This window comes from Poecilia reticulata, chromosome 19 (genome assembly GCF_904066995.2).
Source record: "Poecilia reticulata chromosome 19, P_reticulata-male-v2, whole genome shotgun sequence".
Lineage (NCBI taxonomy): Eukaryota > Metazoa > Chordata > Actinopteri > Cyprinodontiformes > Poeciliidae > Poecilia > Poecilia reticulata.
The window spans coordinates 25559697-25575492 of NC_088848.1; positions in this window are offsets into that span (position 1 = coordinate 25559697).

A 15796-nucleotide genomic window follows, 5' to 3' on the forward strand; every position below is an offset into this window, starting at 1 on the left:
TGAACTTTTACTTGAATTTCTTTTGAGTAAAGTTACTCTTTGAAATCCTATCCAATTATGAGTAAGGATAAAACATAAGAAGACACCAGCAAAAACGGCATTGATCCTTCGGCTGCGTTTGTATCAAGATCTTATGGTGTTGCATCAATGGGAAGACAGAGGAGAAGTTAACTTTTGAGAAAAGGAAAAGCCCTTGCTCAATTTAATGCATCAGTTTAACTCTAAGTTTAGGCAGCAGTTTTATCATACATTGTAAATTATATTTAGAATAATATTTAACAATAAATTTAAATGTCAATTTTATAAGGTACTTGTGATTATGATTTGTACTGACTAAAGTTGAAAACAGAAAATTAAGTGCTTAGTTTGGAATCAGTTATTTAAAACAACAGGAGTAACAAACAGCAGCTGATATAAGATATTGGAAATGAATGTCCCATTAAAAATACACATGCTATTTTGTGTTCCTTTTTTATTTATACATTTGCTCCTTTAAGTAAAACCAGTTTGAGACCAATATGTTCTCATTTCTTTATGATGAGCAGTGTGCTGTTGTATGTCGGTTTGTTGACATTTCACAGGTTTAAACTATGGAAGTGTTCAGTTGTTGCTATCTAGTGGCGGAATTTAGGTACTACATATAAGAGTCTGCCGTTTTTGATGACGTAATTAAAAGCAGACAAGGCAGGAGAATGGACCTTACCACAGGGTCCGCCTTACAATGGCTAATGCTAATTTTACGTCACAGCGCAGCTATCACGTGGGTTACCGTCTCACAAACTTATGCTAATATACATAGTGGACTACCAGACCGACAGAAAGTTTTTGTGTTAGGGCTCGTAAATAAATGGTTTTCCGTCAGTTGGGTATCTATACAGGTGATGTCAGGTATCCTGATCGTGTTTGTGGAACTAAAATTCACAGATTTCCAAAATCTGAAACGGAATGTCTTGCTTGGATCAAAGCTTGTGCACGACCGCATTTGCAGCTCAACCGTTGTTGGATCAATAAGAACAAAGTGTCTGCTGGTGTAAGTTTTATTGCTTTGCTTTCTTTGTGTTTAGTGAATGAAAAAATAGTCAATAATAAACACATCCATTATGAAAACCTTTTAGCCAAGTACAGCATAATGGCAGTACCGATACAACTTCTACATCCTGAAGCCTGTTTGTTACAGCCTTACGTTAGCTGAACAGATCAATATGCAATGTATACCATATCTGACATACATTAAAGATTTTATTTCACCTGAAAAGGCTTTTTACTAAACTGTAATCGTGTTAGCCACGCTAGCTTTTACTAAACTGTAATCGTGTTAGCCACGCTAGCTTTTACTAAACTGTAATCATGTTAGCCACGCTAGCTTTTACTAAACTGTAATCGTGTTAGCCACGCTAGCTTTTACTAACCTGTAATCGTGTTAGCCACGCTAGCACCGAGTACCGTGTATAAATCCTAGGCACATTCGAACCCTCAAAACCACGAATGCCCGACTTACCCAGCCTTGCAAGAACAATAGGCATCAGTGATCTTGTTCACAGCTATATTTATGCTGAGGGTGTGAGGATCTGCTATTTTCCTCATCGACTGGTAGCATTTAGCTGCAACTCGCACAATGTTAGAGGCATCGCGTGGCTAAAACATCTTGATGTCGTCCAAAAAAGATGACATGAACTTGTTGGTTCCCTTGTCCATTGTCATGGCTGATATTTTGTGAAAATCCGGCAGAAATGCTACACTAATCGACTCAGAAATACTCTGCAGAGTCAATCGAAACGAAAAATCCCATAGAAGCTAAGCTCTGCGAGGAGGTTAATGTGAGACATGAAGTCACGTGGGACTTTCGAGGGGCATTTCTGGGCGGAGCTTGGTAAGGTCCATGGTTTTCTCTCAGTAACACCAAGTACACTGCAACTTTGATTCAGTTGGTCTTTGAAAACGAAAACACGTATATGTATTCAATTTAGCAATGGGTATTTTGTTGATTAAGAGTAATTTAGCCATTTGTAAGAAAGCAGTATTTTTTTTATAAAGTAAAACATTTTAAACTAAACTTTATTTATATAGCACCTTTCCTGTGAAAGGTGCTATTTTTATGTCTGTACATAAAAATCACAAAGTGCTTTACAAAAAAAGGAAAAACATCAATAATAAAATAATCTAAAATCAATTAACAAAATTAACCAAAAGCCAGTCTGAAGAGATAAGTCTTTAGACTTTTTGTAACCCTTGTGCGTGTGAGGACTGAGGTAAACGTAGAGGACTGTGGGGTCAGTTGGACCCCATTTGTAAACACAAGGGTTAAATGCGTCAGTTTTAAGAAATATATTAAATAAAAGTATACCTTAAGTGAACAAAATATGTATTTTATCAAGTGTACCAATAAAACAAAATGCTTTTAAAGATATTTTGTGTATATTTTAAAATATATGCTCAAAATAGAATTTAAAAGAAATTCACTTAAAGCTTATTTTAAAGGTAAACTATTACATACTTTAAGATAATGAAATATGCCTTTTTAAGTGCTTTAATAATCTTTTACTATTTTTTTAAAATGACAAACAAACAAAAATACTTAAAGAGGAACTTAAAGTAATGTTTAACAAAGTAGTAAATAATGTGTTCATGCCTCAAAACACCAAACATTGACAGTTTAGTGACAGAGGTTCTACAACAAAAACAATACTTTTCTTCACCGGAGTGGTGTCATGCAGAGTGATGTGAATGTCATGAGAGTGAGAGAACAAACGCAATGAGACCCAGGAGATGAAGGTGAATGAAGATTTAATGGTGAAGATTCAGCGTAACCCTAACCCTGAGCTATAAAGATTGAAAAAGGTTATTTTGGGGAAAGTATCAACATCAATATTTCCACAAAATAAGAACCAAAAAAATTTTGATAGAGGGAAAAGGTCTCAGACTCTGAGCTCAAAGCAAGATGCCAGAGAGCATTAAACTATTTTTTTAATTAGACAATTTCATTTTACATAATTATCACATTAGAAACCATTTGTTTGTTAAATATTTAATGAAACATATTTACCATGTTTGGTGTTTGTTGTAAATGACGTATAGTCACAGACTAACGAGATATTAGTCCAAGTTTGTCGTTTATTGAATGGCTGTGATGAGCCACAGGAAAGGAAACAAAGGTAAAATAACTGAATAGGTGATCAACTCTAAACCACTCTCACCTTTTTACTCTGTTTGTCGTTTAAGCATCCGTTGCAGTGGCAACCGCTCACCCCTCGAGCCCAGCACAGATTACGTTTAAAATATTCAGTCCGTTACAATATATCAGGTTTTCAGGCTTGATATTGATTTTGCGATTATTAATAACCTTCCCTGAACACAGTGGTGGTTGATTAGTTCATTTTAACTCCTGCTCTGCTAGTTATTTTGGTAATGGAACCGAAACGCACAGAATTGCGCAACACCTTGTTGAAACAATAATCACTGAGATTATTATTGTTGTTGGGTCATTAATTTGAACACGTTTTGTTGATTTTGTTGTTCTATAATAAAGTTATGAATGTTTTGATAAGCTAATCAGAGGAGGACATGCTGGTCTCAGCGTCGAGGTGTTCAGTTTCTCACTTAATGCCGAGATCGACTCAAAACCTTCCGCGATCGACATGTTGCACCACTGCTCTAACAAAGAACAGTTCAGAAACAATATGAAATGGGGGCGGGGGAAGTTATTTATTAACTGATTAAGTCGTGTTTTAGATTGTTCTTGAAAAACTAATCAGTCACAGCTGATTAGTAGGTGAACTCACGGCTGCACAGTGAACCCGTTGATTCTTTACAGCTTTCAGCCACTCCTCTCTCTTGCAGGTACTGCTTACCCCCGCTAAATCTTTTAGGGGTACACAGTACCCTGCCGTACCCCCCTACTTTCACCCCTGGCTTTATCCAATCATTTTTGACCACTCAAAGCGCTTTATACTAGAGTCATACTCATCTATTTGCACTCACAAACGCTCACACATTTATACACCAATATACAGATTGGTAGGCAATTTGGGGTTAAGTACCTACCGAACCTACAACCTTCCAATCGCTAGACAACTACTCTACCCACACAGCCACAGTCGCCCCAATGTGGATGTGCATAAGACTGACATAACACCTGTCATAAATATGCAGGAGTCTGAATGTCTGCCTGTTGTCATGAAGTGCAATTCAGTAAATAATGACACGTTTAATGCAAAATTGCTTTAAAAGTTGGATTAAAAGTCTATTAAAAGTGACACCTTTGCATTAAACTTTGCAAAGTGTCATTATTTACAAAATAATGCAAAGTCATGACGCTATGGATTGGTACCTACTGGTTGCCTGAGTTCCTTCTTCGCCCCTACAGATCTCCAATAAACCATTCCTGGATTCCCAGCTGGCAGTCGGTTCGCTCCTCTTTTCCTCCACACCTGAACTTACCTCCACAGCAGCCTCAACATCGCCAACAAAGAACTCACTCGGTCAAGAGCTTACACTGGAATCTGGACCACTTCAAGGACACCCACAAAGAGACCATACCCTGGAAACCACTGTATTACACCCCTGGCGGAAGTACATCTTTATATCAAGTAATATCAGTCTAATTCTTCTTAAAGTTCCTCTTTCCGATTACCTCAAACTCACCATCTCTTTCTCACTGCTCTCCAGCATGCAGACGACCCTGGTTACCAGCCCAAGGGACCAGACTCACACAATCTCACTTTTCATCATTGTTAAAATAAACTTTATTTATCTGACTATCTGTTCTCCTTTTGGTGTTCTGTTTGTGAGTGAAAAAACTGGAACCCAACATGACACTGTTGGAACAAGAGAGGAGTTTGAGGGATTTGAGTCTGTAGAACAGTCAACTGCAGGAGATGGTCGGCGTGACATTGAATCAGCATTTACATGTTTGTGTCCTTGTCTGTGTTCAACAACCCAGTCGTATGGATCTATTTCAAGAGCCCACCTGGCTCTATGTCCAGTTGGGTCAAAGTCCAAAGCCATTTTCCTCAGACTAAGAAGAGGTTTGTTGTCGGTGATGACCTGAAAGCGGTGTCCAGTTATATATTGGCGAAAGCAGGGGCCCGGTATAGGGGGGGGAAAGTGATGACAATTCTAGGGGCCCTGACCAACAGGGGGCCCTCCACAATGTAATTATTTATTTTTTTGTTCATAGAAATAAAATTTAAAAAAATGGGGCCTTAGCAGTAAAAATTTTATGTTCCCACTCCCAGATCAAAAAACACAAATCCATATTTGCCTTGAACCCCCCTATCTGCGTTAAATGGTTTGTTCCTGCTTGGAGCTTCAGAGTGACGCTGTTAGCAGCAGACAGCAGGAAACAAAAACGATTGTGGCTGTTACTATGCTGCTAAGAAAAGTTATAAAATCAGGTTTTCAAAAAAAAGAGAGGGAGAGAGAGAAAAAGGCAGAGTGTTAATTTATAGCCCAGTTTTTCTCCAAGAGAGGTGAGTAGACTGTGTGAGATTATCAACCATTTAGCATAGTTAGCTACAGACTGTTTGCCTCCTTTTCATTAGCATTTAGTGGATTAAGGATAAATAACATTCATATATTTAACTTGCTCCTTGTACCTTTTACCACTTAACAGATGAGTCAGTCAGCAGCAGCTCTAACCACCATACCAGCATAAACAATATTCCTCCCCGGTCCAAGTGAAAAAGGTGAGCAACACTGTGTTCAATAACAAGCTAGTTGGCATCATTCCAGGGAATCCATAGGGATTTCTCTGTGTTTTATCTCTTTTTATAATTACACAACAAAAACAATGTATTTGTTGCTGACAGAAATTCAAACAATCTTTATAAATGATAATAAAAAACAGCCTCCTGTCTGGACTGCAGCCATTCCACACAGTTTTACCTTAGCTTGCATTTAAATTACAGATATCTGTTACCACATCCCTCCTGACCCATCCTCTCCTAAAATAAATTAAAGGTGCAGCATGTCACTTTTATATAAATATTTTTTTTACATATTTTTTTTAAAACTGTCATTATGTTGTGACAGTATGGTATGAGAGGTAATCTGTGAAAAATCTATTTCCTCTGCTTTCTCCCAGTGCTAGAAACAACCAGTCAGTGGCAGGAGAGTTTTAGTGCTGTCAATCACAATCTCACTCATCCTTCCTCCCCCTCGATTTGTGCTGTGCTGCAGCTAGCATAGCACAGAGCTGTGCTGCAGCTAGCATAGCACAGAGCTGTGCTGCAGCTAGCATAGCACAGAGCTGTGCTGCAGCTAGCATAGCACAGAGCTGTGCAGATTCAAACTGTGAATGCTCAGTTTAGTTAGCATAGCTACCAATGACGGCAGATAAACGGTTTCTTGTAATGATAAGTTGTTTCTCCACTATTAGCACATTTAGCAGTGAGTGAATGAGGCTAATTGACAGCACTAAGAGCTTCCTGCTAGTTCTGATTGGTTGTTTTGGTCAGAACGGTGCATTACTTTAACCAGTAATAGTAATTCAGGAAGGAGATGGAGGAGATTGATTGTTTCCACAGATTATCTGTCTCATAGAAAACTGTCATGACATGGTGACAGCTTTAACAAAGATGGAGAAAACATATTTTTTTATTAAAGGTATGCACTGCAGCTTGAATAAAATGCAACTACATAGCATTTTTGAGAAGTCTGGATTGCTTTATGTGTAGTTGCACTTTGCCTTTGCCTGTTTTTCATGAAGAGAGATTTCAGTATCTAAAACCAATAGAGAAAATTTAAGTAACCTACTTGCAGACTGGATGTGGACCGTTGGATGTTAAATTCATGAGCAGTAAATATTGTGCTAATTATCAGAATGGAACCAAAGAAAGCAAGGTAGATGCAAGCCTTTAAAATTGTGATGCTTTTTATGGGTCAAATAGACTCAAAAAATTGTAACAGTAGCTGCGTGGGGGCCCAAACAAATTTTTTGCCAGGGGGCCCAAGATTCCAGGTGGCACCCCTGGGCGAAAGTGCCTAAAAGACCAGACAATAGCCCCAAAAATGTCTGTCATAGGTGGACCAACATTACTCTCTGAGGACATGACTACCATAGGCAATGGCATTTTCCCTATTTATGTCATTCGTATGTGAAAAGGAGCTAAGGGGGTAAGCATGACACCATACAATTAGTCCATGGGCCAGAGGCCAAAGTTTGACATTTTTGTCCATTTCAGGGTGGTAAAGTCTATCAATATTTTTTGAAAAGATACATTTCTCTAGTTAATAATTTGGTATGATAGCCCTTCCAAAATGGTAGCTGAGCTATCATCTCATGAAGTAAACAACCCCTTTGGAAAAATTCTGCTTTTTGAGACTGGTGTATCTCTGGTTTAGGGTTATGGTATGGGCATTTGGCAAAGATCTATAATCCAATATTTGGTATCACCTTAAAGGGGACACTCTTGGCTTTCATTTAAGCCATGTTTTGAGTTTCTCTGACCAACACAGAGGTCATTAGATGACATTAAACCAAAGTTATTACACATTTTTCCACACCTTTTGACCAAACTAGATACATTTCTTTCATCCCAGTGGTATCCAGGGACATCAGGGACACAAGAGTTAATGACTAAAATACTCAACAGACTCTAAGGAATCAGAAAATGTATGATATACCTACACTGTCTGTCTATGGGAGGTGATTATGAGCTGTAATTTGAAGTTACAGACTTGGGCTATAACCTTAACTGGTGTATATGTTGGGGGTTTAGTGGGGGTTTGTTTAGCGTGTCACTGGTGTCTAGTTTGTTAGTTATAAAAAAGTTAATCAGCAATAGAAATGTACACTTAGACTTTAGGATGCTGTATTGGCCTATTTATCAGATTTTGTGAGCTTTTCCATCATGGGCTACACAATAGTAGCCCATGATGGCCACATAGAGACATAGCAGAATGAGGGAGGAGACCAACCTCATTAAATGATAAATTCTGAGTTAAAAATAAAAAAATATAGATTATTTTCAGATGCTTAGGCTACTATTGACAACATAATTCAGATTATTATATTACATTTCTGCCAACAGATGATAACCTTAGGCATATCGGTACCATCTACATTATGCTTGCTGATGACGTTGATGTCAATCAGGCCCACAAATGAATTTGTTAAAAAATAAAATCAGTAAGATGTAACCATTTAGGTTCAGCATGTAACTTATTTAAAAATCTATATATTTATTAAAACTGTTACTATGTTGTCCTGAGACCCTCCTCCTGGCTCTGATTAGTTGTTTCAATTTAGCACTGCGAGAAGGAGGAGGGGCTTGATTTTTCTTCACAGATTATTTGTCTCAGCATACTGTGACAACATGGTGACAGTTTCAACAAATATATAACAGAATTTTTTTCCTAAAATCTACATACTGCAGCATTGAACTAACTGCCTTTGTTTGCATGCTGTTCATACCCTCTGATAGCTACACTATTTAACTGAATAGTCTTACCCTGTACTTTCAATTTCTACTTATCTAGAACAAAGTTTAGTGCTGGTTTACAGTTACAGACCTTGAACTAGTGTTGACTTTTTGTATTAGGGTAGGGTTAGGGTTAGGGAGGCGTCCAGGAGGCATCCTTACCAGATGCCCGAGCCTCAACTGGCTCCTCTCGACGTGGAGGAGCAGCGGCTCTACTCTGAGTCCCTCCTGGATGACTGAGCTTCTCACCCTATCTCAAAGGGAGAGCCCAGCCACCCTGCGGAGGAAACCCATTTCGGCTGCTTGTATCCGTGATCTCGTTCTTTCGGTCATGATCCAAAGCTCATGACCATAGATGAGGGTGAGAACGTAGATCGACCGGTAAATCGAGAGCTTTGCTTTTTGGCTCAGCTCTCTCTTCACCACGACGGACCGGTACAGCGCCCGCTTCACGGCAGACGCTGCCCCAATCCGCCTGTCGATCTCCCGCTCCCTTCTTCTCTCATTCATGAACAAGATCCCCAGATACTTAAACTCCTCCACTTGAGGCAGGACGATTCCCCTGACCCGGAGAAGGCACTCTACCCTTTTCCGGCTCAAGACCATGGCCTCGGATTTGGAGGCACTGAGCCTCATCCTGGCCGCTTCACACTTGGATGCTAACCGCTCCAGCAAGAGCTGCAGATCACGATCTGATGAAGCCAACAGGACCACATCATTCGCAAACAGTAGAGATGTGATCCTAAGGCCACCAAAACGGATCCCCTCAATTCCTTGGCTGCGCCTAAAAATTCTGTCCATGAAAGTAATGAACAGAATCGGTGACAAAGGGCAGCCTTGGCGGAGTCCAACTCTCATCGAAAACGAGCCCGACTTACTGCCGGCAATGCGGACCAGACTCTGACATCGGTCATACAGGGACCTGACAGCCCGTATCAAAGGGCTCAGTACCCCATACTCCCGGAGTACCCCCCAGAGGGCCTCCCGAGGGACACGGTCGAACGCCTTCTCCAAGTCCACAAAACACATGTAGACTGGTTGGGCGAACTCCCATGCTCCCTCCAGGACCCCGCTGAGGGTGTAGAGCTGGTCCAGTGTTCCACGACCAGGACGAAAACCACACTGCTCTTCCTGAATCCGAGGTTCGACTATTCGACGGACCCTCCTCTCCAGGACCCTTGAATAGACCTTACCAGGGAGGCTTAAGAGTATGACCCCCCCGTAATTGGAGCACACCTTCCGGTCCCCCTTTTTAAACAGTCGGACCACCACCCCAGTCTGCCAATCCAGGGGAACTGCCCCCGATGTCCATGCGATATTGCAGAGTTGCGTGAGCCAACACAACCCTACAACATCCAGAGCCTTAAGGAACTCCGGGCGGATCTCATCCACCCCCGGGGCCCTGCCACCGAGGAGGTTTTTAACCACCTGGGCGACCTCGTCCCCAGAGATTAGAGAGCCCAACCCAGAGTCCCCATGCTCAGCTTCCTCAACAGAAGGCATGTTGGTGGGATTGAGGAGGTCTTTGAAGTATTCTGCCCACCGGCCCAACTCGAGGGTCAGCAGCACACCATCCCCACTATAAACAGTGTTGGTGCTGCACTGCTTCCCCCTCCTGAGACGCCGGATGGTGGACCAGAATCGCCTCGAAGCCGTACGGAAGTCTGTCTCCATGGCCTCTCCAAACTCCTCCCACGCCCGAGTTTTTGCCTCAGCGACAACCCGAGCCGCATGCCGTTTCGCCCGCCGGTACCCAGTCTGTTCAGTTTCTGTCAAACAAAATAGTTTCCCTTTTTGGGTGAGTGCATGAAGTAGCTGAGACAGCTTGGCATATTGATAGATAAACCGTCTGTATGAGCACAAACCTAAAAAGGCTCTCACTTCTGTCGGGCTGTTTGGGGTGGGCCACTGCTTTACTTTTTCAACATTTTTGGAATCGGCCCTAAAGCCTCCAGCAGATACAACATGCCTGAGAAAAACCACTTATTTTTGCGCAAAGTGGCATTTGGAGGGTTTCAGTTTCAGATTGGCTGTTCTGAAGTGGTCAAAGACTTCTCTTAGGTGTTCCAAATGAGTAGAGAAGTTAGCACTGTATACAATTACATCATCAAGGTAAACAAGGCAGGTTTTCCATGACAGACCTTGTAAAACCAACTGCATCAGATACTGAAACGTAGGTGGAGCATTTACCAGTCCCATTGGCATTACATTAAACTGGTAGAGAGCTCTACCTGTGGTGAAAACTGTTTTCATTTTGTCTTGTTCATCAAGCTGCACCTGCCAATAACCTGATGAAAGGTCCATGGTGCTGAAAACTGAAGAGCCAATGAGCACATCCAGTGAGTCATCAGTACGCCGCAAAGGATGAGCATCTTTAGCCCCCCTTGAAAATGAGATCTGGATCTCAATGGGGTTTACTTGGTTAAATAAAGGAAATAAAACAAAAAAATTAATATGAGGTAGCTAAAATGAAAAAAGACAATAGATTTAGATCAAAGATTTTTGGCATTTTCATTTGTCTAATAAAAGCACCTGGTTTGGATATACCCTGTTTCTCAAGTTTTCCAAATTGGTTGGAGCCCACGGCACCAAACAACTTAACAGGTTAGGTAGCACAACAACACAGCTAACACAATAGAAATACCCACTGATGTTCTGTGGAGGTGACTGTCAATAACTTTCTGCCACTCAGTTTTACATTTTGAAAACCAATTAAAATGCGGGGCATCTCAGTTTCAAAGATGGTAAAATAAAGAGGCTAACATCTGTGTAGTCCAGCACAATGAAAACATTGTGCTGTGCAGATAATGGAGGTGAGGAAGACGCCAGGAAGCCCAGGTTGTCATTGCAAAAGTTGATTTAATGACGAAGAACTTGGGGACACAGGAACTCCAGGAACTGACAGTCGACGAAACAATGAAGTACAACAAGGACACGACAAGAAACAAAGACAACAGGAGGACTTAAATACACAGGGAGGGTAATCAGGGAATGAGACACACTTGGGAAGCAATTAACAGGGAAGACAGGACAGGGACGGGACTAAACACAGAAAACCTCTAAAATAACTACCGTGTTTTCCGCACTATAAGGCACACCTTCAATGAATGGCCTATTTTAAAACTTTTTTCATATATTTGCATTAAATAGATAATACAGTTAAGGGTTGCCACCCATCCTGTATTGAACTCAGGACGCGATTTGATCCATGCTCTACAAATGTGGATGTACAATATTTAAGAAGTGGTCCCCCAGTACTTGATATAGTAGGCAGCCCCAGTCATTGTTTCACTCACGGTGTTGGTGTTGCGATATTGTGCCCAACTGCTTTCTGGGTAACACAGACCAACCGACAAAGAAGGACCTCGGTGCAGCAAATAGAAAGGGGCGGGACGGACCACTGTCAGCCTCATACCTTATTTGGAAATGGGACCATTGCACTCCGGAAGTGAAGGGGGCGATATTTCCTGTATTATCCGCGGCCTCCAGATTTTCTTTTCTTTTGAAATATGTGATATATCTTCACCTTTAGGAAGGATTTTCACTCTCAGAATGTATTTGAACTTCAATCTTTTACTTATTTTCAATCTTTTACTTATTTTACTTCAGCGCAGCTGAGTTTTTAACAATTTCCGTTGCTTTCTGTGTAATTCTAAATCTGCTTCTTAGTCGCATCTTTTCGGGCCTGCTACTGCCTCTAGTGGCCTTGCGGTGGTAAAACAACTAACGTAATCACGTTACTAAATCAGTATACCACAACGTCTTTATTTACTATTAATTTCGGCATTACTGGCACCGTAAAAGATAAATTATCTCATAAAACACCATATTTTTCACTTTCTTAAGGATGTAGAGCTCATTAAATGACAATACTTTTATACATTATGAATAATATATATATATATCTCCATCAATTAAAGGAGGAAGAAAAGAAATAAAGAGACATGAAAAACAATGTGATCACTATAATAAAAAATACGATTTGCAACATATACGTAAGAAATGTAATTCAGCAAAAGTCAATAACAAACAAATTAGGAATAACAACCCAGGTTGTTAAACAGATACAAGCAAAAAAATCACATTTTTGTTTTCACGGTACCATGTATGTTATTCTGAGATGCCATTTCTGGTCGAGTCTTATATATAGGAAAAAATAAGATACAGCTATCTAAAAACGATAAATCATATTCATAGAATCACATTATCAACAATTTGTGAATAGAGCAAAACACTTATACATTTACCACAGCACGCTATAGGTAAATGTTATTTAGTTTGGTTAAGAAAAATTATTGCACTGTCAATAAATAACTTCTAATAATGTTCTTAGTTCCTAAAGGAACACTTTAACACCTTCATGAGCTCAGAGGGTCAAACTGATAAATAATGAGGATGGATGATCTCTGCTAAAATATTTCTTGCCGTCTTTCATGTTCTTTCAGCAAACAGTTGAGACAGAGATGTTTTTGGTTTCACCACTGTTTACCTGCTGTTATACCTGCCATTCAAAGTATTCTTAAAAGATTGTCTGTTAATCTGCAGCTCATGTGACCAAACCAGCTGAGGAGATGCAAAATTAAAACTCGAGTTAAGATGTTGTTTTAACTTCAGTTAAGTTCAAACTCTTTTAACTTGAGTTAAGTTAAAACTAGTTAGAATGTTAAGTTTTAACATTTTAACACAACCTCAAGTTGGGTAACCCCAATGTCTTCTTAAAATATAGAGTCTCTGAGAACAGTCCTTAAATATATAGTCAGTGTTTTCATCAAAGTTGATCTGACTGTCCAGGAATAAGACAAGGAATTTAAAATTTGCCACAGTTTCAACAGGTTGGCCATCAAGTGAAACTGGAATCACTTTCAGGTCTTGTTTATGTCATTTAATTAGCTCTACTTCCTTAAGAATATGGAAAGGTATGTTCTTTTGTTAGTGAATTTATCTTTTACTGTTCCAGTAATTCATCCATCCAGGAAATAGCGCCCCCTTCACTTCCGCATTGCAATGGTCCCATTTCCAAATAAGGTATGAGGCTGACAGTGGTCCGTCCCCGCCCCTTTCTGTTTGCTGCAGCGAGGTGTACTTGGATGTATAAGGATTATAAGGTGCACTGTCGGCTTTTGAGGAAATTGAAGGTTTTTAGGTGCGCCTTATAGTGCGGAAAATACGGTATTCAGAAAACACAGAATACAACAGATACCCTAATCACTGTAACAAAAAATACACCCATGGTAGTTTTAGTGGTTGGTCTAAACATAAATTCTTCAGTCATGTTTGTTGTGGTTTTTCTCTACTGGTAAACAATGGAAAAGTTAAAGAAAGAGAAGCTGACCGTTATCTGATCACAGTGCAAAAAGTAGGCATGTATGGACAAATATGAGGTGTGTTATTGTAGTAGCAGAATTTTTATTTTATTTTATGTAATCATAAATATACTATTAAAGAAGATGCTTCACACCAGTTTTTGTAATTAGAAGTAGCTTGCACACTACTTCCTACAGCAGCAGAAAAGGTAGATAGGGCTGGGAAGAACTGTTCATATTTTGGATAACTTCAAAGCACTCCTTTTGTTTCAAATGTCTTTTTATTGATTATTAGCAATATATTAATATCCATCCATTTTCTTACACCCTTGGGGCCAGGAGGGGTGCTGGTGCCTATCTCCAGCTGTCAACAGGTGAGAGGCGGGGTCACCCTGGACAGGTCGCCTGTCCATCGCAGGGCAACACAGACGGAACAAATAATCATGCACACACACTCACACTTAAGGAGAACTTAGAAAGACCAATCAACCTAACAGTCATGTTTTTGGACTTTGAGAGGAAGCCAGAGTACTTGGAGAGAACCAACACATATGCACAGGGAGAACATGCAAACTCCAGGCAAAGACCCTGGGCTGGGAATCGAACCCAGAACCTTCTTGCTTCGAGGCAGCAGTGCTAACTGCACAGCCCATATATTAATATGTATATTAATATCTACAGTACAAAAAACGGCTCTCACCTTTTTAAAGAGCATACATTTCTCTGTCAAATGTGTCGAATTTGACTCACAAAATCAAATTAAATTAACTACTTACTTTGCTTTAGAATAATTTAAATTCTGTTTCAAATTGCATTAACAAAATTTTTGATCTGATAATTAATTTTATTAAGCATCACAATAAACTCTGCTCAAAACCATTTAGCATGAACAGGACATTATCCTCAATATTTACAAACTCTTAGATGCATTAAAATAAGCATTTGGCTTAATAACATACTAGAATCACCTCAATGTAACACTTCCATCTCACTTATGGTGCAACACAGGACACAAAAAGCACTGGAAAATATTTCCCACTTTTGTCTTTTTCTTCTTTCAGTTTTTTTTTTGAAAGCTTTAGTTTATACAACTCCTGGAGGTCTGAAAATTTCTACAACTTACTAATGTAAGTTAGGTTCAAGATTTAAACTTTCAAAATTTATTTGACTTAAAAAGTAAAAGATAGTAAACATAACTAAATGCGGTTGATATGTTTTACAGTGTAGACACACCCAAGTAAAACTAAACTGAGGTAAAATATATAACTTCTGCACAAAAGTAGAAAAAATATACAATAATGCCATTTGATCCTATGACAATAAAATACACTATCCACAAATATCTAGGAAAAGAAAAAATAAAATAAATGAAGTAATTTAAAAATAAAGGGCCAGCAGGATACTTATGGACAATAGTAGATTTATTATAAACACATAAAGGAGGGGTGCTAAACTTGATAAAATCTATTTTCTGAACTGCTAACAGTAAATGTCAAATCATAGTGCAAATATTCCTTAATCAATGTGAATGTGAAGTGGGAGGTCATAGGCGTAGAGCCACTGAAGTGAGGAACTAGCTGGTAGCTGTGGCTCTGCAGCACTAACAAAAACCCTCCAGTAAGTAAATACTTAAAGCAAAAGACATGTAACATGTTTTATTTACTTTCACTGCTCAATAGGAATAAACACATTGACAATAAACAGTTCATTATTTCATTACTTTGGCTGAATCATGATAAACTGCCACCTTATGCCATGGAAATCAAAGCTAGCTAAACTGCTACATTGCTTTCATAGACTTAGCTCCTTTTTCTGTCAAAGGTAGCCAATATTTCAATATATTTAGCTCTCTAACTCTTACTTTAATAAGAAGAGTTTGAAAGTGGAGGGAGCAGCTGAGTGTTAGCACTAGCTAACAGCTCTGTATGGAGGTCGAGAGCAGAGGGGCGACTGCAGCTGACAGTAAAAAAAATAACGTATGCCTTTGTTTCTTAACATCTTCAACGTAGAGCCTTTAAAACCACAAAATCTGAATATTTTTCTAGAAAACTCTGGTGCTGACCTTTAAGTTTA